This window comes from Phyllobates terribilis, unplaced genomic scaffold (genome assembly GCF_046119375.1).
Source record: "Phyllobates terribilis strain yellow unplaced genomic scaffold, ASM4611937v1 Scaffold_414__1_contigs__length_1644244, whole genome shotgun sequence".
Taxonomy (NCBI): domain Eukaryota; kingdom Metazoa; phylum Chordata; class Amphibia; order Anura; family Dendrobatidae; genus Phyllobates; species Phyllobates terribilis.
The window spans coordinates 324,754-346,343 of record NW_027363174.1 but is presented as its reverse complement, the minus strand read 5'-3'; the positions used below and the strand labels follow the sequence as shown (position 1 = coordinate 346,343).

General features: G+C 50.0%; 9 non-coding genes and 2 pseudogenes across 9 annotated transcripts; all 11 read left to right on the top strand.

The window, feature by feature from the left end:
* The first annotated feature begins 670 nt into the window (after positions 1-670).
* LOC141226491 (U2 spliceosomal RNA) lies at positions 671-861 on the top strand. Its single transcript, XR_012293621.1, has one exon. It is a non-coding gene; the product is annotated as a U2 spliceosomal RNA (small nuclear RNA).
* A 1,121-nt stretch (positions 862-1,982) lies between these two features.
* Positions 1,983-2,173, top strand: LOC141226225 (U2 spliceosomal RNA). Its single transcript, XR_012293449.1, has one exon. It is a non-coding gene; the product is annotated as a U2 spliceosomal RNA (small nuclear RNA).
* A 1,120-nt stretch (positions 2,174-3,293) lies between these two features.
* Positions 3,294-3,484, top strand: LOC141226198 (U2 spliceosomal RNA). The gene has a single exon (XR_012293422.1). It is a non-coding gene; the product is annotated as a U2 spliceosomal RNA (small nuclear RNA).
* Positions 3,485-4,605: 1,121 nt separating this feature from the next.
* Positions 4,606-4,796, top strand: LOC141226517 (U2 spliceosomal RNA). The gene has a single exon (XR_012293647.1). It is a non-coding gene; the product is annotated as a U2 spliceosomal RNA (small nuclear RNA).
* Positions 4,797-5,916: 1,120 nt separating this feature from the next.
* LOC141226224 (U2 spliceosomal RNA) lies at positions 5,917-6,107 on the top strand. The gene has a single exon (XR_012293448.1). It is a non-coding gene; the product is annotated as a U2 spliceosomal RNA (small nuclear RNA).
* Positions 6,108-7,228: 1,121 nt separating this feature from the next.
* On the top strand, positions 7,229-7,419 carry LOC141226506 (U2 spliceosomal RNA). Its single transcript, XR_012293636.1, has one exon. It is a non-coding gene; the product is annotated as a U2 spliceosomal RNA (small nuclear RNA).
* Positions 7,420-8,540: 1,121 nt separating this feature from the next.
* Positions 8,541-8,731, top strand: LOC141226132 (U2 spliceosomal RNA). The gene has a single exon (XR_012293359.1). It is a non-coding gene; the product is annotated as a U2 spliceosomal RNA (small nuclear RNA).
* Positions 8,732-9,849: 1,118 nt separating this feature from the next.
* Positions 9,850-9,927, top strand: LOC141226332 (U2 spliceosomal RNA; annotated as a pseudogene).
* A 5,558-nt stretch (positions 9,928-15,485) lies between these two features.
* On the top strand, positions 15,486-15,684 carry LOC141226280 (U2 spliceosomal RNA). Its single transcript, XR_012293492.1, has one exon. It is a non-coding gene; the product is annotated as a U2 spliceosomal RNA (small nuclear RNA).
* Positions 15,685-16,805: 1,121 nt separating this feature from the next.
* On the top strand, positions 16,806-16,996 carry LOC141226131 (U2 spliceosomal RNA). The gene has a single exon (XR_012293358.1). It is a non-coding gene; the product is annotated as a U2 spliceosomal RNA (small nuclear RNA).
* Positions 16,997-18,114: 1,118 nt separating this feature from the next.
* LOC141226330 (U2 spliceosomal RNA) lies at positions 18,115-18,192 on the top strand (annotated as a pseudogene).
* Positions 18,193-21,590: the final 3,398 nt, after the last annotated feature.

Genomic DNA, 21,590 nt, shown 5'->3' with positions numbered 1-21,590 from the left:
CGCTTAAAATTTCTTTTTTGGTTTGCTACAATGCCTTTTCTGAAACGTTGTCTCCCTCTGCTGGAACACTGACTTCTTTCATTTAATGCCTGCAGACTATAAAAGAGAAACCAACCCAAAAAGTTTGGTTGATTAGTCTGTGGCATTCTTTTAAACTGTTACTTATGGCGGTCTCTGTGAGCTTCTCAGTGACATTCAGCCATCCAGGTATCCCGCCTGCAGTAGACGGAATGTGGCAATGGAACGCTGGCTGCGCGTGTCATAATAGGCTCTGAGCCTTTATATACCTGCGCACAGCAGCAGCCACCTTCAGTCTGCTGCTGGACAGCCAGCAGCAGCAGCAGCAGGAGAGGTAATTAATCAGCAACCCTCCTGCTAAGGGTAGACAGCTGCTCGTTCCACCCCCCCCCGCCTTAATTGGTTCTCCTCCCTTCCAACGGTGTTGAGGCGGGTGGGAACAGCCGGGGGTTGAGGGTACTGTGCTAAAAGAGGTGGAGTTATGCAGATCTAAAACGCGTGGATTGCAGCAGCAGCAAGCCGAAAAGTGCAGGCATGTGAGGGATCTAGAGGTTGACAGCATGTCTTCTTAACGGGAGTCCAGGTGGCCATCTCCACAAATGGACTTTTCAGAATCCTTGGGTGGCACCGTAGTCGGAAACCAATTCTGGTTATCGCTTCTCGGCCTTTTGGCTAAGATCAAGTGTAGTATCTGTTCTTATCAGTTTAATATCTGATACGTCCCCTATCTGGGGACCATATATTAAATGGATTTTTAGAACAGGGAGATGGAAAAAGAGCTTGCTCTGTCCACTCCACGCATTGACCTGGTATTGCAGTATCTCCAGGACCGGTGCACCCCTTCTTTAATGCAGTTTCTAAAATCAGAAAGAATTGAATTCAATGCTTTTTGTTCATTTTGCTTGTTTGTCGGATTTTGGGATGGACTCTTTGGCTTTGCTTTTCTTCTCCTCATTGGATTTTTCATGTTAAAAGTTGCAGAAGCCAGATGACAAGCTCATTTTGGTTCAACTTCAGCAACTGTGCATTGCATTGCCATGTAATGTAATGTAATGCAATGCTATCTATCTAGCTCTCCCTCTATACTTCCTTTTGGATAAACAGACATATTAGGCAAGCATTTTGGAGCTTTCACCTAAATAACTACAGGTGGTGAGATAAGCTGCACAATATAATTGACCTTTCAGTATATTGTTGCACACACACCATCTATTTAGCAAATGCCCTTGTTATCAACAGCAGCCTTTTAAACTCACCTGAGCTAACAGGTATGTGAGCTGGTTACTCTGCTGCGCTTAAAATTTCTTTTTTGGTTTGCTACAATGCCTTTTCTGAAACGTTGTCTCCCTCTGCTGGAACACTGACTTCTTTCATTTAATGCCTGCAGACTATAAAAGAGAAACCAACCCAAAAAGTTTGGTTGATTAGTCTGTGGCATTCTTTTAAACTGTTGCTTATGGCGGTCTCTGTGAGCTTCTCAGTGACATTCAGCCATCCAGGTATCCCGCCTGCAGTAGACGGAATGTGGCAATGGAACGCTGGCTGCGCGTGTCATAATAGGCTCTGAGCCTTTATATACCTGCGCACAGCAGCAGCCACCTTCAGTCTGCTGCTGGACAGCCAGCAGCAGCAGCAGCAGGAGAGGTAATTAATCAGCAACCCTCCTGCTAAGGGTAGACAGCTGCTCGTTCCACCCCCCCCCCCGCCTTAATTGGTTCTCCTCCCTTCCAACGGTGTTGAGGCGGGTGGGAACAGCCGGGGGTTGAGGGTACTGTGCTAAAAGAGGTGGAGTTATGCAGATCTAAAACGCGTGGATTGCAGCAGCAGCAAGCCGAAAAGTGCAGGCATGTGAGGGATCTAGAGGTTGACAGCATGTCTTCTTAACGGGAGTCCAGGTGGCCATCTCCACAAATGGACTTTTCAGAATCCTTGGGTGGCACCGTAGTCGGAAACCAATTCTGGTTATCGCTTCTCGGCCTTTTGGCTAAGATCAAGTGTAGTATCTGTTCTTATCAGTTTAATATCTGATACGTCCCCTATCTGGTGACCATATATTAAATGGATTTTTAGAACAGGGAGATGGAAAAAAAGCTTGCTCTGTCCACTCCACGCATTGACCTGGTATTGCAGTATCTCCAGGACCGGTGCACCCCTTCTTTAATGCAGTTTCTAAAATCAGAAAGAATTGAATTCAATGCTTTTTGTTCATTTTGCTTGTTTGTCGGATTTTGGGATGGACTCTTTGGCTTTGCTTTTCTTCTCCTCATTGGATTTTTCATGTTAAAAGTTGCAGAAGCCAGATGACAAGCTCATTTTGGTTCAACTTCAGCAACTGTGCATTGCATTGCCATGTAATGTAATGTAATGCAATGCTATCTATCTAGCTCTCCCTCTATACTTCCTTTTGGATAAACAGACATATTAGGCAAGCATTTTGGAGCTTTCACCTAAATAACTACAGGTGGTGAGATAAGCTGCACAATATAATTGACCTTTCAGTATATTGTTGCACACACACCATCTATTTTGCAAATGCCCTTGTTATCAACAGCAGCCTTTTAAACTCACCTGAGCTAACAGGTATGTGAGCTGGTTACTCTGCTGCGCTTAAAATTTCTTTTTTGGTTTGCTACAATGCCTTTTCTGAAACGTTGTCTCCCTCTGCTGGAACACTGACTTCTTTCATTTAATGCCTGCAGACTATAAAAGAGAAACCAACCCAAAAAGTTTGGTTGATTAGTCTGTGGCATTCTTTTAAACTGTTGCTTATGGCGGTCTCTGTGAGCTTCTCAGTGACATTCAGCCATCCAGGTATCCCGCCTGCAGTAGACGGAATGTGGCAATGGAACGCTGGCTGCGCGTGTCATAATAGGCTCTGAGCCTTTATATACCTGCGCACAGCAGCAGCCACCTTCAGTCTGCTGCTGGACAGCCAGCAGCAGCAGCAGCAGGAGAGGTAATTAATCAGCAACCCTCCTGCTAAGGGTAGACAGCTGCTCGTTCCACCCCCCCCCCGCCTTAATTGGTTCTCCTCCCTTCCAACGGTGTTGAGGTGGGTGGGAACAGCCGGGGGTTGAGGGTACTGTGCTAAAAGAGGTGGAGTTATGCAGATCTAAAACGCGTGGATTGCAGCAGCAGCAAGCCGAAAAGTGCAGGCATGTGAGGGATCTAGAGGTTGACAGCATGTCTTCTTAACGGGAGTCCAGGTGGCCATCTCCACAAATGGACTTTTCAGAATCCTTGGGTGGCACCGTAGTCGGAAACCAATTCTGGTTATCGCTTCTCGGCCTTTTGGCTAAGATCAAGTGTAGTATCTGTTCTTATCAGTTTAATATCTTATACGTCCCCTATCTGGGGACCATATATTAAATGGATTTTTAGAACAGGGAGATGGAAAAAGAGCTTGCTCTGTCCACTCCACGCATTGACCTGGTATTGCAGTATCTCCAGGACCGGTGCACCCCTTCTTTAATGCAGTTTCTAAAATCAGAAAGAATTGAATTCAATGCTTTTTGTTCATTTTGCTTGTTTGTCGGATTTTGGGATGGACTCTTTGGCTTTGCTTTTCTTCTCCTCATTGGATTTTTCATGTTAAAAGTTGCAGAAGCCAGATGACAAGCTCATTTTGGTTCAACTTCAGCAACTGTGCATTGCATTGCCATGTAATGTAATGTAATGCAATGCTATCTATCTAGCTCTCCCTCTATACTTCCTTTTGGATAAACAGACATATTAGGCAAGCATTTTGGAGCTTTCACCTAAATAACTACAGGTGGTGAGATAAGCTGCACAATATAATTGACCTTTCAGTATATTGTTGCACACACACCATCTATTTAGCAAATGCCCTTGTTATCAACAGCAGCCTTTTAAACTCACCTGAGCTAACAGGTATGTGAGCTGGTTACTCTGCTGCGCTTAAAATTTCTTTTTTGGTTTGCTACAATGCCTTTTCTGAAACGTTGTCTCCCTCTGCTGGAACACTGACTTCTTTCATTTAATGCCTGCAGACTATAAAAGAGAAACCAACCCAAAAAGTTTGGTTGATTAGTCTGTGGCATTCTTTTAAACTGTTGCTTATGGCGGTCTCTGTGAGCTTCTCAGTGACATTCAGCCATCCAGGTATCCCGCCTGCAGTAGACGGAATGTGGCAATGGAACGCTGGCTGCGCGTGTCATAATAGGCTCTGAGCCTTTATATACCTGCGCACAGCAGCAGCCACCTTCAGTCTGCTGCTGGACAGCCAGCAGCAGCAGCAGCAGGAGAGGTAATTAATCAGCAACCCTCCTGCTAAGGGTAGACAGCTGCTCGTTCCACCCCCCCCCCCGCCTTAATTGGTTCTCCTCCCTTCCAACGGTGTTGAGGCGGGTGGGAACAGCCAGGGGTTGAGGGTACTGTGCTAAAAGAGGTGGAGTTATGCAGATCTAAAACGCGTGGATTGCAGCAGCAGCAAGCCGAAAAGTGCAGGCATGTGAGGGATCTAGAGGTTGACAGCATGTCTTCTTAACGGGAGTCCAGGTGGCCATCTCCACAAATGGACTTTTCAGAATCCTTGGGTGGCACCGTAGTCGGAAACCAATTCTGGTTATCGCTTCTCGGCCTTTTGGCTAAGATCAAGTGTAGTATCTGTTCTTATCAGTTTAATATCTGATACGTCCCCTATCTGGGGACCATATATTAAATGGATTTTTAGAACAGGGAGATGGAAAAAGAGCTTGCTCTGTCGACTCCACGCATTGACCTGGTATTGCAGTATCTCCAGGACCGGTGCACCCCTTCTTTAATGCAGTTTCTAAAATCAGAAAGAATTGAATTCAATGCTTTTTGTTCATTTTGCTTGTTTGTCGGATTTTGGGATGGACTCTTTGGCTTTGCTTTTCTTCTCCTCATTGGATTTTTCATGTTAAAAGTTGCAGAAGCCAGATGACAAGCTCATTTTGGTTCAACTTCAGCAACTGTGCATAGCATTGCCATGTAATGTAATGTAATGCAATGCTATCTATCTAGCTCTCCCTCTATACTTCCTTTTGGATAAACAGACATATTAGGCAAGCATTTTGGAGCTTTCACCTAAATAACTACAGGTGGTGAGATAAGCTGCACAATATAATTGACCTTTCAGTATATTGTTGCACACACACCATCTATTTAGCAAATGCCCTTGTTATCAACAGCAGCCTTTTAAACTCACCTGAGCTAACAGGTATGTGAGCTGGTTACTCTGCTGCGCTTAAAATTTCTTTTTTGGTTTGCTACAATGCCTTTTCTGAAACGTTGTCTCCCTCTGCTGGAACACTGACTTCTTTCATTTAATGCCTGCAGACTATAAAAGAGAAACCAACCCAAAAGTTTGGTTGATTAGTCTGTGGCATTCTTTTAAACTGTTGCTTATGGCGGTCTCTGTGAGCTTCTCAGTGACATTCAGCCATCCAGGTATCCCGCCTGCAGTAGACGGAATGTGGCAATGGAACGCTGGCTGCGCGTGTCATAATAGTCTCTGAGCCTTTATATACCTGCGCACAGCAGCAGCCACCTTCAGTCTGCTGCTGGACAGCCAGCAGCAGCAGCAGCAGGAGAGGTAATTAATCAGCAACCCTCCTGCTAAGGGTAGACAGCTGCTCGTTCCACCCCCCCCCCCGCCTTAATTGGTTCTCCTCCCTTCCAACGGTGTTGAGGCGGGTGGGAACAGCCGGGGGTTGAGGGTACTGTGCTAAAAGAGGTGGAGTTATGCAGATCTAAAACGCGTGGATTGCAGCAGCAGCAAGCCGAAAAGTGCAGGCATGTGAGGGATCTAGAGGTTGACAGCATGTCTTCTTAACGGGAGTCCAGGTGGCCATCTCCACAAATGGACTTTTCAGAATCCTTGGGTGGCACCGTAGTCGGAAACCAATTCTGGTTATCGCTTCTCGGCCTTTTGGCTAAGATCAAGTGTAGTATCTGTTCTTATCAGTTTAATATCTGATACGTCCCCTATCTGGTGACCATATATTAAATGGATTTTTAGAACAGGGAGATGGAAAAAAAGCTTGCTCTGTCCACTCCACGCATTGACCTGGTATTGCAGTATCTCCAGGACCGGTGCACCCCTTCTTTAATGCAGTTTCTAAAATCAGAAAGAATTGAATTCAATGCTTTTTGTTCATTTTGCTTGTTTGTCGGATTTTGGGATGGACTCTTTGGCTTTGCTTTTCTTCTCCTCATTGGATTTTTCATGTTAAAAGTTGCAGAAGCCAGATGACAAGCTCATTTTGGTTCAACTTCAGCAACTGTGCATTGCATTGCCATGTAATGTAATGTAATGCAATGCTATCTATCTAGCTCTCCCTCTATACTTCCTTTTGGATAAACAGACATATTAGGCAAGCATTTTGGAGCTTTCACCTAAATAACTACAGGTGGTGAGATAAGCTGCACAATATAATTGACCTTTCAGTATATTGTTGCACACACACCATCTATTTAGCAAATGCCCTTGTTATCAACAGCAGCCTTTTAAACTCACCTGAGCTAACAGGTATGTGAGCTGGTTACTCTGCTGCGCTTAAAATTTCTTTTTTGGTTTGCTACAATGCCTTTTCTGAAACGTTGTCTCCCTCTGCTGGAACACTGACTTCTTTCATTTAATGCCTGCAGACTATAAAAGAGAAACCAACCCAAAAAGTTTGGTTGATTAGTCTGTGGCATTCTTTTAAACTGTTGCTTATGGCGGTCTCTGTGAGCTTCTCAGTGACATTCAGCCATCCAGGTATCCCGCCTGCAGTAGACGGAATGTGGCAATGGAACGCTGGCTGCGCGTGTCATAATAGGCTCTGAGCCTTTATATACCTGCGCACAGCAGCAGCCACCTTCAGTCTGCTGCTGGACAGCCAGCAGCAGCAGCAGCAGGAGAGGTAATTAATCAGCAACCCTCCTGCTAAGGGTAGACAGCTGCTCGTTCCACCCCCCCCCCCGCCTTAATTGGTTCTCCTCCCTTCCAACGGTGTTGAGGCGGGTGGGAACAGCCAGGGGTTGAGGGTACTGTGCTAAAAGAGGTGGAGTTATGCAGATCTAAAACGCGTGGATTGCAGCAGCAGCAAGCCGAAAAGTGCAGGCATGTGAGGGATCTAGAGGTTGACAGCATGTCTTCTTAACGGGAGTCCAGGTGGCCATCTCCACAAATGGACTTTTCAGAATCCTTGGGTGGCACCGTAGTCGGAAACCAATTCTGGTTATCGCTTCTCGGCCTTTTGGCTAAGATCAAGTGTAGTATCTGTTCTTATCAGTTTAATATCTGATACGTCCCCTATCTGGGGACCATATATTAAATGGATTTTTAGAACAGGGAGATGGAAAAAGAGCTTGCTCTGTCGACTCCACGCATTGACCTGGTATTGCAGTATCTCCAGGACCGGTGCACCCCTTCTTTAATGCAGTTTCTAAAATCAGAAAGAATTGAATTCAATGCTTTTTGTTCATTTTGCTTGTTTGTCGGATTTTGGGATGGACTCTTTGGCTTTGCTTTTCTTCTCCTCATTGGATTTTTCATGTTAAAAGTTGCAGAAGCCAGATGACAAGCTCATTTTGGTTCAACTTCAGCAACTGTGCATAGCATTGCCATGTAATGTAATGTAATGCAATGCTATCTATCTAGCTCTCCCTCTATACTTCCTTTTGGATAAACAGACATATTAGGCAAGCATTTTGGAGCTTTCACCTAAATAACTACAGGTGGTGAGATAAGCTGCACAATATAATTGACCTTTCAGTATATTGTTGCACACACACCATCTATTTAGCAAATGCCCTTGTTATCAACAGCAGCCTTTTAAACTCACCTGAGCTAACAGGTATGTGAGCTGGTTACTCTGCTGCGCTTAAAATTTCTTTTTTGGTTTGCTACAATGCCTTTTCTGAAACGTTGTCTCCCTCTGCTGGAACACTGACTTCTTTCATTTAATGCCTGCAGACTATAAAAGAGAAACCAACCCAAAAGTTTGGTTGATTAGTCTGTGGCATTCTTTTAAACTGTTGCTTATGGCGGTCTCTGTGAGCTTCTCAGTGACATTCAGCCATCCAGGTATCCCGCCTGCAGTAGACGGAATGTGGCAATGGAACGCTGGCTGCGCGTGTCATAATAGTCTCTGAGCCTTTATATACCTGCGCACAGCAGCAGCCACCTTCAGTCTGCTGCTGGACAGCCAGCAGCAGCAGCAGCAGGAGAGGTAATTAATCAGCAACCCTCCTGCTAAGGGTAGACAGCTGCTCGTTCCACCCCCCCCCCCCGCCTTAATTGGTTCTCCTCCCTTCCAACGGTGTTGAGGCGGGTGGGAACAGCCGGGGGTTGAGGGTACTGTGCTAAAAGAGGTGGAGTTATGCAGATCTAAAACGCGTGGATTGCAGCAGCAGCAAGCCGAAAAGTGCAGGCATGTGAGGGATCTAGAGGTTGACAGCATGTCTTCTTAACGGGAGTCCAGGTGGCCATCTCCACAAATGGACTTTTCAGAATCCTTGGGTGGCACCGTAGTCGGAAACCAATTCTGGTTATCGCTTCTCGGCCTTTTGGCTAAGATCAAGTGTAGTATCTGTTCTTATCAGTTTAATATCTGATACGTACCCTATCTGGGGACCATATATTAAATGGATTTTTAGAACAGGGAGATGGAAAAAGAGCTTGCTCTGTCCACTCCACGCATTGACCTGGTATTGCAGTATCTCCAGGACCGGTGCACCCCTTCTTTAATGCAGTTTCTAAAATCAGAAAGAATTGAATTCAATGCTTTTTGTTCATTTTGCTTGTTTGTCGGATTTTGGGATGGACTCTTTGGCTTTGCTTTTCTTCTCCTCATTGGATTTTTCATGTTAAAAGTTGCAGAAGCCAGATGACAAGCTCATTTTGGTTCAACTTCAGCAACTGTGCATTGCATTGCCATGTAATGTAATGTAATGCAATGCTATCTATCTAGCTCTCCCTCTATACTTCCTTTTGGATAAACAGACATATTAGGCAAGCATTTTGGAGCTTTCACCTAAATAACTACAGGTGGTGAGATAAGCTGCACAATATAATTGACCTTTCAGTATATTGTTGCACACACACCATCTATTTAGCAAATGCCCTTGTTATCAACAGCAGCCTTTTAAACTCACCTGAGCTAACAGGTATGTGAGCTGGTTACTCTGCTGCGCTTAAAATTTCTTTTTTGGTTTGCTACAATGCCTTTTCTGAAACGTTGTCTCCCTCTGCTGGAACACTGACTTCTTTCATTTAATGCCTGCAGACTATAAAAGAGAAACCAACCCAAAAAGTTTGGTTGATTAGTCTGTGGCATTCTTTTAAACTGTTGCTTATGGCGGTCTCTGTGAGCTTCTCAGTGACATTCAGCCATCCAGGTATCCCGCCTGCAGTAGACGGAATGTGGCAATGGAACGCTGGCTGCGCGTGTCATAATAGGCTCTGAGCCTTTATATACCTGCGCACAGCAGCAGCCACCTTCAGTCTGCTGCTGGACAGCCAGCAGCAGCAGCAGCAGCAGGAGAGGTAATTAATCAGCAACCCTCCTGCTAAGGGTAGACAGCTGCTCGTTCCACCCCCCCCCCGCCTTAATTGGTTCTCCTCCCTTCCAACGGTGTTGAGGCGGGTGGGAACAGCCGGGGGTTGAGGGTACTGTGCTAAAAGAGGTGGAGTTATGCAGATCTAAAACGCGTGGATTGCAGCAGCAGCAAGCCGAAAAGTGCAGGCATGTGAGGGATCTAGAGGTTGACAGCATGTCTTCTTAACGGGAGTCCAGGTGGCCATCTCCACAAATGGACTTTTCAGAATCCTTGGGTGGCACCGTAGTCGGAAACCAAGTTATCGCTTCTCGGCCTTTTGGCTAAGATCAAGTGTAGTATCTGTTCTTTTAAGAATACAAGAGCTACGATCTACACTTGACGAGAGCGATCGAACTCGGAAGGAGAAGAGCTTCGGAGCCCAGCTGACATCGGAGAAGGAAGGCGGATATCGGTGGGGGGAAGAAGCTCTAAAGAATCCAGAAGAAGACGAAGACTCGGAGAAGAATCGGGCTGTCCTGTGGAATCTTCGAGGAAGAAAATCATCGAGACAAATACCTTTCGGGGAATTTGTCCAGAACACGACGGGAGAAGAATCTGCATAGCTCCACCCATTCCGGGAAGAGTTCCAGATCCAGCTCCAAGAAGTAACTGCAGGAGGAAAGCCATGGCAAGCGCTGCGAGGAAGGCCGAAAAGAAGAGCCTGGAGCAGGGGACAGCCAGGAGGGCCCAGCCAGGAGCCGATTCTGCCCCCAAGTACTCTGCCTCCTCGACTGGCCAGCAGAAGGGACCCCAGAAGCCCCGCCACGAAGCTCCAGCCCTGGAGCCATGGATGCGGCAGACGGTGGCCCTGAAGCTGAAGGAAGTGGATGGGAGGGTGCCGGACATGTCCTCGGACGTGTTCTGCCAGAAGATGCTGCTGGATCGAGGCTTCTCCAGGTCGGACACCCTCAGCATCCAGACCTTCTTGACGGGGATCTTCTTCGTCACCTTCGCCACTGTGAACACCTGCAGGAGGTTCTGGGAAATGGTAAGCGCAAAAGGACCGGATAATTCTTTCTCTGCCTTTACAGGTAGCTGCCCTATCCAGAGGGACGAAAGGAGGATCACGGTCTCCATGCGCAACCCGCACACCCCAGGCCAAGACATCTGTACCTTCCTGAGACGCTTCTGTTTGGTTGTGAAGGAACCCTCTCACATCCTGAATGGACTCGGCTTCTGGACAGGTAAGTGGTCGGTGACCGTTAGACTTCACAGGGACCTGGCGTACTCAGACGGACTTCGGCACCTGCCCCCGACATTCTCCCTGGGCAACTCCTACGGCCTCATCTATTACCCGGACATGCCGCGGAACTGCAGGAGATGCGGCAAGGACGGCCACGAGATGAAGGACTGCAAGGAGGATGCCTGCAGGATTTGTCGAGTGACGGGACACAGCTCGAAGGACTGCCCGAAGAAGACGTCCTGCAACCTGTGTGGGCTGGCGGCTCATCTGTACAAGGATTGCCCCAAGCGTGAGAGATCCTGGGCATCGGTAGTTGCGACGACCCCAGCTCCGGAGGACAAGGCCCCGACGACCAGGCCTGTGAAGGTCAAGGACGCGACGACCAAGGCCCCAGCGGCCAAGGCCGAGACGACCAAGGCCAAAGCGGGCAAGGAGTCGGTGGCCAAAGCCCCAGCGACGGTCCCAGCAGCTCCGAAGCAGAAGAAAAAGTCAAAGGAGGGTAAGAGTTCTGTCACCCCTCTCTCGATCCCTCCCCCTGCCACCCCCGTCCAATCCCCCCCCACCCCGGCCACCCCTGCTGAGGATTCCACTTCCTCTTCCTCCTTCCCCTACTCCTCAGCAGGTGTCCTTTCCCCTGCCCCGGCAGCCACTCTCCCTCCCCAGACCATGGTAGCGGTGGAATTAACCTTTCCTCCACCCGCCGCTATCTATTCCGAGGAGGATTTTCCCCTTCTTGTCTCCCCAGTTCCAACCCGGGGAAAGAGGAAGGTGGAGGACAGCCCTGCTACTGAATCCTCCAAAAAGAAGATTCTGGATTTCGTAGGCGAAAAGGAGGATACCCTCCCTGAGCCAGAAGAGATGGAGCACATGGTTGAGACCCTGGTGGCCGAGCCAGAAGAGGAGGAACTGGTGGTCGCCGAGATCGAGGCCGCCCTGCTTGACCAGATGGAGGAAGAGGGCCTGCTGGTGATCCCGTCACCAGCAGTCAACACCGACGAGGGACCACCCGACCGGAGTGGTAACTAAGATGTATTGCCTGCGCTAACTTTTTCTTTTTTCCCTACATGATGGCTAATATTAACTTATTTTCCATTAATGTCAGGAGCATCAAGGACAAGTTCAGACGTCAGACTATTTATGCCTTCCTTACTTCCCAGTTGTGTGATGTTTATATGTTGCAGGAATGTTCCCTTCCCTCCTCTAGGTCCTTCAAACATCTGGCCAGGGAGTGGTCCCACGGTCCATCCTACTGGTCCGGTGGGGGTGACTGCAAGTCTGCGGGGGTCGCAGTTCTGATCAGGGGGGGCGCATTCACGCTTGAGTCCGTCCAGGAGCTCATCTGCGGCAGGGCTCTTGTTGTAGATGGCAACTGGGCGGGAGAACCTGTCAGGTTCATCAACGTGTATGCGTCCCCACTGAAGAATGAGCGTTTGGAGCTTTTCCAGACCCTGCGGCTTCAGCTTGCCACCACCAGGACCTTAGTGATGGCCGGGGATTTCAACTGCCCCATCGAGGAGGATGGTCGTAGTTCCGGCACATCTGCCAAGTTGGACATCATGTCCAAGCTGCTCATCGAGATGGTAACCGAGGCCTCTCTTCAGGACGTGGTGGGCTCCATGGGGAGAGGCTCCACGAACTATTCGTGGAGCCGACCCGATGGCTCACTCCGCTCCAGGATTGACTTTGTGTTCACCTCTCGGGCAGTCAGGCAGAGTAGGCACTCGATGGTCCCCTGCTTCTTCTCCCACCACAGAGCCATTCACTTACAAGGTGTCCTCGGCGACGGTTTTCCGTCCGGCCCCGGCTCCTGGAAGCTGAATTGTGCTCTGCTGGCTCAGGATGAAGTCGTGGAGGAGCTGAGAGCAGCCTACGCAATGTGGCAGTCCTACAAGGGTAGCTTCCAAACAGTCTCTGATTGGTGGGAATATGTTAAACTTGAGTTTCGCTGTTTCTTTCAGGCCAAGGGTCGACAACAGGCGTGTGAGAAGAGGAGGGACTTCAGAGGGCTGCAGCGCGAGCTGCGGTCGCTGCAGGACCTTCTTCACTGCGGATGGGACGTGAGGGAGGAGCTGGAGGAGACCAAGAAGAGCCTGAAAAGGCACTTTGAGGAGGAGTCCAAGCGAATCGTCTTCCGTTCCAAAGTGGAGAATCTGGAGAAAGGTGAGAAATGTAACTCATTCTTTTTCAGGAAACTTCATGCCGGTCACACGCCCCTGAACGAGCTGCGAGACGAGAGCGGAAACATGCGACGTGGGAAGGAGGACGCGATGAGGGTCGTCAGCGACTTCTACAGCGAACTCTACTCCCACAAGACTACCGACCCCGACGCTGCTGATAAGTTCCTGTCAGGTATCACTAACCATCTTGATCCTGCAGGCACGGCAGCCTTGGACAAACCTCTGACGGTGGGCGAATTGCTCTCTGCCGCTAAATCCTTTAGGACCGGCAGGACCCCGGGCAGTGATGGTCTTCCAGCGGAGCTCTATGTAGCGCTGGGAGACCTCATCTGTCCGGACCTGTTGGACCTGTACGAGGAGATGGTGGTGGAGGGTAGAATGCCTCCGTCTTTGAGGGAAGGAACGGTCACGATCCTGTACAAGCGGAAGGGAGAGAGGTGCGACCTGAGAAATTGGCGTCCCATCACTCTGCTCAACGTGGACTACAAGATCCTGGCCAAGACGATGGCGACATGACTTAAGACGGTCATCGGACGGATCATCCACCCGGACCAGACCTGCGGCATCCCTGGACGTCGCATCGCAGACAGCCTCGCTCTCGTGCGGGACACGGTCGAGTACATCAAGGTCCGCCGCGCACACGCGGCCCTGGTCTCCTTGGATCAGGAGAAGGCCTTCGACCGGGTTTCCCATGAGTTCATGGGCCGAGCTCTGCACCGGTTAGGTTTGGGTAACATGTTTTGTTCGTATGTCCGTCTGATGTATTTTGATATCCACAGCTCGGTGTTGGTGAACGGCTGGAAGACTGACCCCTTCCCTGTCCTCTCTGGGGTCAGACAAGGCTGCCCTCTATCACCTCTTCTTTTTGTTTGTGTTATAGAACTCTTCGCAGAGGCTATCCGGCAGAATGGAGAGATCAGAGGGATCACCGCATCGGGTCCGGGACGACACGAGGTCAAGTGCTCGCTCTACATGGACGACGTCACCGTCTTCTGCGCTGATCGTGGTTCAGTCGACGCCCTCGTCCAGACGTGTGAGAGGTTCGGCCGGGCTTCAGGGGCCAAAGTCAACTGCAGGAAGTCGGAAGCCATGCTTTTCGGGGATTGGCAGCCGGCCTCCTCCGCCCCCTTCCCCTTCAACATTCAACCGGATTTCCTCAAGGTGCTGGGAGTCTGGTTCGGGAAGGAAGGAGCGGCCCTCAAGTCCTGGCAAGAACGCTTGGCCAAGGTGAAGCAACGGATCGGACTCTGGAGCCTCAGACACCTCACTTGTGAGGGTAAGGCACTCGTCCTGCGTAATGAGGTCCTGCCCGTCTTGCAGTACACGGCGCAGGCCTGGCCTCCACACGTCACTGTGTGCAGGGCCATTACCAGGACAGTGTTTCACTTTGTCTGGGGATCCAAGATGGACAGAGTCAGGCGGGCCGTCATGTACAAGGAGCCTTGCAAGGGTGGGAAGGGCGTTCCAGATATCCCCACCCTCCTGCAATCCTCTTTTGTGTGTGATTGTGTCCGCCGGACTTTGCAAGTCAAGAATGGCTCCGCGGGCAGGTCCATGTCTCGCTTCTTCCTGCTTCCTCTTTGGAGGCGACTCGGCTGGGACAAGTGGGACAGCTCCTTCCCCTACAACTGGACGACGCCATGGTTCTACGGAGACGTCGTTCGATTTGTGGGGGAACATCAACTGGAGGGACTCAAGCCCGACTTGTGGAAGCCCAAAACTATCCACAAGCTCATCAGAGCCAAGGATGACGTGGAGAACATCACAGGAATTCACCAGGACACGCTGGAGACTGTGTGGACAAATATGTCGTCTGACAGGCTGACCAACGGGCACAAGGACTTGTCGTGGATGGCGATTCAGGGCGGACTGCCCGTCCGGTCATTCATGCATGCCCGGAACCTGTGCAAGACCCGGTACTGCCCAAGGTGCCCCTTCGTGGAGGAAACATCTTTGCACACTTTTTGGGACTGCCGATTTGCACAGCGCCTGTTGACTGCCCTTGAGGACGACCTGAGGAACTCTGTCCCCAGGGCGAGCCTATCGCACCATTCTGTGCTTTACGGACTCTTCCCTGGGGTTCATACCGTCGGAGCCATCCAGGAGGCTTGGCGCCTTATGAACTGCTTCAAGGATGCCGTTTGGGTCGCCAGGAACCGGCTCATCTTGAGGAGGGAGAGGATGTCCATCCAGGACTGCCGCAGGCTGATCCACAGCCTGCTCAGAGACTATTCAATCGTGGACGGTCCGGAGGACGAGGATGAGGACTAAACCCCTCCTCCCCCTCTCCCCTTATGTGTCTTGTCTTTCAATAAAGCTTCGGGCCTGTGATTTTCCCCTCCCCATCCCCTTTTTCCCAATCCCTTATCACGGTTCGTCGTACTGTATTGATTGACATGCTTTTTCTTTCAGATTGAGTGTTTTGTGTAGCATAGGGGTGTGATGTGTCTAGTTAGTGCGTCGTATCCTCATGCTATGTAAATATGATGTAGAATTCTGTGTGTACTGGGCTGCGGCACTGTACACTGTCTGTTAACTTATTTTTTGTGCTAATAAAAGATATATTCAATCAAAAAAAAAAAATCTGTTCTTATCAGTTTAATATCTGATACGTCCCCTATCTGGGGACCATATATTAAATGGATTTTTAGAACAGGGAGATGGAAAAAGAGCTTGCTCTGTCCACTCCACGCATTGACCTGGTATTGCAGTATCTCCAGGACCGGTGCACCCCTTCTTTAATGCAGTTTCTAAAATCAGAAAGAATTGAATTCAATGCTTTTTGTTCATTTTGCTTGTTTGTCGGATTTTGGGATGGACTCTTTGGCTTTGCTTTTCTTCTCCTCATTGGATTTTTCATGTTAAAAGTTGCAGAAGCCAGATGACAAGCTCATTTTGGTTCAACTTCAGCAACTGTGCATTGCATTGCCATGTAATGTAATGTAATGCAATGCTATCTATCTAGCTCTCCCTCTATACTTCCTTTTGGATAAACAGACATATTAGGCAAGCATTTTGGAGCTTTCACCTAAATAACTACAGGTGGTGAGATAAGCTGCACAATATAATTGACCTTTCAGTATATTGTTGCACACACACCATCTATTTAGCAAATGCCCTTGTTATCAACAGCAGCCTTTTAAACTCACCTGAGCTAACAGGTATGTGAGCTGGTTACTCTGCTGCGCTTAAAATTTCTTTTTTGGTTTGCTACAATGCCTTTTCTGAAACGTTGTCTCCCTCTGCTGGAACACTGACTTCTTTCATTTAATGCCTGCAGACTATAAAAGAGAAACCAACCCAAAAGTTTGGTTGATTAGTCTGTGGCATTCTTTTAAACTGTTGCTTATGGCGGTCTCTGTGAGCTTCTCAGTGACATTCAGCCATCCAGGTATCCCGCCTGCAGTAGACGGAATGTGGCAATGGAACGCTGGCTGCGCGTGTCATAATAGTCTCTGAGCCTTTATATACCTGCGCACAGCAGCAGCCACCTTCAGTCTGCTGCTGGACAGCCAGCAGCAGCAGCAGCAGGAGAGGTAATTAATCAGCAACCCTCCTGCTAAGGGTAGACAGCTGCTCGTTCCACCCCCCCCCCCCGCCTTAATTGGTTCTCCTCCCTTCCAACGGTGTTGAGGCGGGTGGGAACAGCCGGGGGTTGAGGGTACTGTGCTAAAAGAGGTGGAGTTATGCAGATCTAAAACGCGTGGATTGCAGCAGCAGCAAGCCGAAAAGTGCAGGCATGTGAGGGATCTAGAGGTTGACAGCATGTCTTCTTAACGGGAGTCCAGGTGGCCATCTCCACAAATGGACTTTTCAGAATCCTTGGGTGGCACCGTAGTCGGAAACCAATTCTGGTTATCGCTTCTCGGCCTTTTGGCTAAGATCAAGTGTAGTATCTGTTCTTATCAGTTTAATATCTGATACGTACCCTATCTGGGGACCATATATTAAATGGATTTTTAGAACAGGGAGATGGAAAAAGAGCTTGCTCTGTCCACTCCACGCATTGACCTGGTATTGCAGTATCTCCAGGACCGGTGCACCCCTTCTTTAATGCAGTTTCTAAAATCAGAAAGAATTGAATTCAATGCTTTTTGTTCATTTTGCTTGTTTGTCGGATTTTGGGATGGACTCTTTGGCTTTGCTTTTCTTCTCCTCATTGGATTTTTCATGTTAAAAGTTGCAGAAGCCAGATGACAAGCTCATTTTGGTTCAACTTCAGCAACTGTGCATTGCATTGCCATGTAATGTAATGTAATGCAATGCTATCTATCTAGCTCTCCCTCTATACTTCCTTTTGGATAAACAGACATATTAGGCAAGCATTTTGGAGCTTTCACCTAAATAACTACAGGTGGTGAGATAAGCTGCACAATATAATTGACCTTTCAGTATATTGTTGCACACACACCATCTATTTAGCAAATGCCCTTGTTATCAACAGCAGCCTTTTAAACTCACCTGAGCTAACAGGTATGTGAGCTGGTTACTCTGCTGCGCTTAAAATTTCTTTTTTGGTTTGCTACAATGCCTTTTCTGAAACGTTGTCTCCCTCTGCTGGAACACTGACTTCTTTCATTTAATGCCTGCAGACTATAAAAGAGAAACCAACCCAAAAAGTTTGGTTGATTAGTCTGTGGCATTCTTTTAAACTGTTGCTTATGGCGGTCTCTGTGAGCTTCTCAGTGACATTCAGCCATCCAGGTATCCCGCCTGCAGTAGACGGAATGTGGCAATGGAACGCTGGCTGCGCGTGTCATAATAGGCTCTGAGCCTTTATATACCTGCGCACAGCAGCAGCCACCTTCAGTCTGCTGCTGGACAGCCAGCAGCAGCAGCAGCAGCAGGAGAGGTAATTAATCAGCAACCCTCCTGCTAAGGGTAGACAGCTGCTCGTTCCACCCCCCCCCCGCCTTAATTGGTTCTCCTCCCTTCCAACGGTGTTGAGGCGGGTGGGAACAGCCGGGGGTTGAGGGTACTGTGCTAAAAGAGGTGGAGTTATGCAGATCTAAAACGCGTGGATTGCAGCAGCAGCAAGCCGAAAAGTGCAGGCATGTGAGGGATCTAGAGGTTGACAGCATGTCTTCTTAACGGGAGTCCAGGTGGCCATCTCCACAAATGGACTTTTCAGAATCCTTGGGTGGCACCGTAGTCGGAAACCAAGTTATCGCTTCTCGGCCTTTTGGCTAAGATCAAGTGTAGTATCTGTTCTTTTAAGAATACAAGAGCTACGATCTACACTTGACGAGAGCGATCGAACTCGGAAGGAGAAGAGCTTCGGAGCCCAGCTGACATCGGAGAAGGAAGGCGGATATCGGTGGGGGGAAGAAGCTCTAAAGAATCCAGAAGAAGACGAAGACTCGGAGAAGAATCGGGCTGTCCTGTGGAATCTTCGAGGAAGAAAATCATCGAGACAAAGACCTTTCGGGGAATTTGTCCAGAACACGACGGGAGAAGAATCTGCATAGCTCCACCCATTCCGGGAAGAGTTCCAGATCCAGCTCCAAGAAGTAACTGCAGGAGGAAAGCCATGGCAAGCGCTGCGAGGAAGGCCGAAAAGAAGAGCCTGGAGCAGGGGACAGCCAGGAGGGCCCAGCCAGGAGCCGATTCTGCCCCCAAGTACTCTGCCTCCTCGACTGGCCAGCAGAAGGGACCCCAGAAGCCCCGCCACGAAGCTCCAGCCCTGGAGCCATGGATGCGGCAGACGGTGGCCCTGAAGCTGAAGGAAGTGGATGGGAGGGTGCCGGACATGTCCTCGGACGTGTTCTGCCAGAAGATGCTGCTGGATCGAGGCTTCTCCAGGTCGGACACCCTCAGCATCCAGACCTTCTTGACGGGGATCTTCTTCGTCACCTTCGCCACTGTGAACACCTGCAGGAGGTTCTGGGAAATGGTAAGCGCAAAAGGACCGGATAATTCTTTCTCTGCCTTTACAGGTAGCTGCCCTATCCAGAGGGACGAAAGGAGGATCACGGTCTCCATGCGCAACCCGCACACCCCAGGCCAAGACATCTGTACCTTCCTGAGACGCTTCTGTTTGGTTGTGAAGGAACCCTCTCACATCCTGAATGGACTCGGCTTCTGGACAGGTAAGTGGTCGGTGACCGTTAGACTTCACAGGGACCTGGCGTACTCAGACGGACTTCGGCACCTGCCCCCGACATTCTCCCTGGGCAACTCCTACGGCCTCATCTATTACCCGGACATGCCGCGGAACTGCAGGAGATGCGGCAAGGACGGCCACGAGATGAAGGACTGCAAGGAGGATGCCTGCAGGATTTGTCGAGTGACGGGACACAGCTCGAAGGACTGCCCGAAGAAGACGTCCTGCAACCTGTGTGGGCTGGCGGCTCATCTGTACAAGGATTGCCCCAAGCGTGAGAGATCCTGGGCATCGGTAGTTGCGACGACCCCAGCTCCGGAGGACAAGGCCCCGACGACCAGGCCTGTGAAGGTCAAGGACGCGACGACCAAGGCCCCAGCGGCCAAGGCCGAGACGACCAAGGCCAAAGCGGGCAAGGAGTCGGTGGCCAAAGCCCCAGCGACGGTCCCAGCAGCTCCGAAGCAGAAGAAAAAGTCAAAGGAGGGTAAGAGTTCTGTCACCCCTCTCTCGATCCCTCCCCCTGCCACCCCCGTCCAATCCCCCCCCACCCCGGCCACCCCTGCTGAGGATTCCACTTCCTCTTCCTCCTTCCCCTACTCCTCAGCAGGTGTCCTTTCCCCTGCCCCGGCAGCCACTCTCCCTCCCCAGACCATGGTAGCGGTGGAATTAACCTTTCCTCCACCCGCCGCTATCTATTCCGAGGAGGATTTTCCCCTTCTTGTCTCCCCAGTTCCAACCCGGGGAAAGAGGAAGGTGGAGGACAGCCCTGCTACTGAATCCTCCAAAAAGAAGATTCTGGATTTCGTAGGCGAAAAGGAGGATACCCTCCCTGAGCCAGAAGAGATGGAGCACATGGTTGAGACCCTGGTGGCCGAGCCAGAAGAGGAGGAACTGGTGGTCGCCGAGATCGAGGCCGCCCTGCTTGACCAGATGGAGGAAGAGGGCCTGCTGGTGATCCCGTCACCAGCAGTCAACACCGACGAGGGACCACCCGACCGGAGTGGTAACTAAGATGTATTGCCTGCGCTAACTTTTTCTTTTTTCCCTACATGATGGCTAATATTAACTTATTTTCCATTAATGTCAGGAGCATCAAGGACAAGTTCAGACGTCAGACTATTTATGCCTTCCTTACTTCCCAGTTGTGTGATGTTTATATGTTGCAGGAATGTTCCCTTCCCTCCTCTAGGTCCTTCAAACATCTGGCCAGGGAGTGGTCCCACGGTCCATCCTACTGGTCCGGTGGGGGTGACTGCAAGTCTGCGGGGGTCGCAGTTCTGATCAGGGGGGGCGCATTCACGCTTGAGTCCGTCCAGGAGCTCATCTGCGGCAGGGCTCTTGTTGTAGATGGCAACTGGGCGGGAGAACCTGTCAGGTTCATCAACGTGTATGCGTCCCCACTGAAGAATGAGCGTTTGGAGCTTTTCCAGACCCTGCGGCTTCAGCTTGCCACCACCAGGACCTTAGTGATGGCCGGGGATTTCAACTGCCCCATCGAGGAGGATGGTCGTAGTTCCGGCACATCTGCCAAGTTGGACATCATGTCCAAGCTGCTCATCGAGATGGTAACCGAGGCCTCTCTTCAGGACGTGGTGGGCTCCATGGGGAGAGGCTCCACGAACTATTCGTGGAGCCGACCCGATGGCTCACTCCGCTCCAGGATTGACTTTGTGTTCACCTCTCGGGCAGTCAGGCAGAGTAGGCACTCGATGGTCCCCTGCTTCTTCTCCCACCACAGAGCCATTCACTTACAAGGTGTCCTCGGCGACGGTTTTCCGTCCGGCCCCGGCTCCTGGAAGCTGAATTGTGCTCTGCTGGCTCAGGATGAAGTCGTGGAGGAGCTGAGAGCAGCCTACGCAATGTGGCAGTCCTACAAGGGTAGCTTCCAAACAGTCTCTGATTGGTGGGAATATGTTAAACTTGAGTTTCGCTGTTTCTTTCAGGCCAAGGGTCGACAACAGGCGTGTGAGAAGAGGAGGGACTTCAGAGGGCTGCAGCGCGAGCTGCGGTCGCTGCAGGACCTTCTTCACTGCGGATGGGACGTGAGGGAGGAGCTGGAGGAGACCAAGAAGAGCCTGAAAAGGCACTTTGAGGAGGAGTCCAAGCGAATCGTCTTCCGTTCCAAAGTGGAGAATCTGGAGAAAGGTGAGAAATGTAACTCATTCTTTTTCAGGAAACTTCATGCCGGTCACACGCCCCTGAACGAGCTGCGAGACGAGAGCGGAAACATGCGACGTGGGAAGGAGGACGCGATGAGGGTCGTCAGCGACTTCTACAGCGAACTCTACTCCCACAAGACTACCGACCCCGACGCTGCTGATAAGTTCCTGTCAGGTATCACTAACCATCTTGATCCTGCAGGCACGGCAGCCTTGGACAAACCTCTGACGGTGGGCGAATTGCTCTCTGCCGCTAAATCCTTTAGGACCGGCAGGACCCCGGGCAGTGATGGTCTTCCAGCGGAGCTCTATGTAGCGCTGGGAGACCTCATCTGTCCGGACCTGTTGGACCTGTACGAGGAGATGGTGGTGGAGGGTAG